Raw genomic sequence first — 2,287 nt, forward strand, 5'->3', positions numbered from 1 at the left:
AAGCCTGAACTAAACCCTCTACATATCTAACCAAATTCGCTCCGGTTACCTAGTTCGCATCACTTTAGAACCCTGCTTCCTATCTGACTCAGTTCCTTTCCAAGTATCTAGAGCTCATCACTCCAGAACGTAATTCTATATACATCCACTCTGACCCATTCTGGTCACTCATTGTTCACCACTTACAAACCTAATTATCAACGTACCAGCCTCAGTTCCATTTTAATTTCTAGTTCCGATCAGTCCGGGGACCTTGGCCAAGCATGCTCACCTTAACTTCTCTCCGAATAAGAAGTTCCTCTAACCTTTTTACCTACTTACCCCAATTCCATCCTTCCAAACACTACACTATCTACCTCTACCTATCCGCCTCAGCCCTTCTTTGCTTCTTACTCTACGCCTTAGATCCTGTTTATTCATCTATCTACCCCAATTACCCTCCAAATATCTATTTCAGATCACTCCAGAATCAAAACCTCTCCCAATCTACCTCCGTTCTTTCGTTTATAGCTCGACCTGGAACTTTCATCTCTACCTCAATTACTCCTAGTTATCTAGTTCCCATTACCCTAGAACATATTTCTCTGACTGCCTCATTCCCTCTCCAAATGTCTAGTTACTGTGGACACCCGCCAATTCCCTAATCACCTTCCCCATTTTCTTCCAGTTTTCCAATTCTCATCAAGCCAAAGCCCAATTATCCAACTGCGTACCTCAGTTTCAAACCACATTCCCAACTATCATCGTCCTAGATCCCAATTCTCCACAAAACAGCCCCTATTTCTCTCCTATTACCGAGTTTCACCCCCAAATATCGCAGTTTTATACACATCTGCTTCAGTTCCTTACCAGCTATCTACTTTCCACCACTACACCCATTAGGCGTCCAGAATTTCAGTTCACTAGCTCATTTCCTCTCCAGCGCTCATTTTCATCTAAGCCTGTCATCAGGCCTCCTCACTCCACCATCTAGCATTTGCCTGCTCACACGTGTCAGGCAGGTGGAAGGCGGAGGTAGGAAATAGACGGGAGACGAATAAACGCCTAGAGGCAAATAAACGCACAGATATAAATGAATATTCAGGGAAATATATAAGCATCTAGATGACAACACATAAACAGACCAACAGAAAAGTAACACTTACCATTCGCCCGATTGCAAAGCCTTGCAGGAGATGTCACCAAAGTAAGCTAGCTGTGAGATTTGCAGATGACTGGTTGCGAGGCGGGAAAAGACCTGCATCTCTTCCCGAGGTAGATTCTAGAAGACTCTCCTCACTTTTTGTAGCCACCTCGCAATCATTCACCCCCGCCTGACATGAAGAATGAAGAAATGACTAGTGCACCGCAAATGCATCGTATGCATCGATTTGGACGTCACAAGGATCCGCAATAAGATCAGTTGATATGGCGACCAAGGGGTTGGGGCGTGGGTCAGGGAAGGGGAAACAAACTGAGCATCTGTGTCCAAACCTGAAGCGGAGGCATGTCGGCGGCACTGCCACTAATTTAAAGGATGGATTAAAAAAGACCGCCTACAGCCAAAAGGGGACTGAGCACGCCATTTCGATGGCATCACTACAATCACCATAATTCCGCCTCAAGAACAGCAGACCAGCTTTCATATGTTGTAAATATATCGAGCATTCATCAACTCCTCCGTCAGTTTTCAAAATGCAATTCAAGAATGAATCGTAGGAGAGCTTTCAATGGATAGTAATGGCATCACTTTCATTAAAGTCTCTACAATTCCTCGTCATTAGTGCTTGAACTGTAACCTTCAAGCACGAAATACTGAAGACAAGCTTCATGAGGTGGCGCAAAATAACCTGTTGTAAGGAATCAAAGCTCATCTAAACCAATCCTCTAATGACGCAACGAACGACATGTAGGGAAAATTCGAAGCACAGCAACTAAAAGGCCGAGGTTCCGAATTAGGCTAGCGCAATAACATTCAGTCAAACAGTTGTGAAGCCGAAGATTCCAATATTGAGGGTCGGACTCAACACTTCCCATTAAATGAATTCAAGATGATCTATTTGCGCATATTTGACGAGTCACCAGTGGTAATGAGGTCAAGTAAACGAATCATTCAAAAAAGAACCAGAGCTCTAGTGAAACCCTACCAAAAAAGTCAAAGGCGACACTCAATATGGCATCCGTAGAAACAGTTTAATACATTCACAGCAAAGGTACATTTGACAGGGCATTTGATCACGACACCCCAGCCATTGCATTTACAATGATGACACCAATTGAGGTCATTTGTTTGGGTCTTCTCGATTCC

At 43.8% G+C, this 2,287-nt stretch overlaps 1 protein-coding gene across 1 annotated transcript in view; it reads left to right on the forward strand.

Moving 5' to 3' along the window:
• The window catches only part of EGR_07712 (hypothetical protein), a gene marked incomplete at both ends in the record, with an annotated part of 8,746 nt that overhangs the window by 1,549 nt on the left and 4,910 nt on the right, over nt 1–2,287 (forward strand). The gene's annotated exons all lie outside the window — the stretch shown is intronic.

The sequence above is a fragment of the Echinococcus granulosus genome (assembly GCF_000524195.1).
Source record: "Echinococcus granulosus chromosome Unknown EG_S00084, whole genome shotgun sequence".
Taxonomy (NCBI): Eukaryota; Metazoa; Platyhelminthes; class Cestoda; order Cyclophyllidea; family Taeniidae; genus Echinococcus; species Echinococcus granulosus.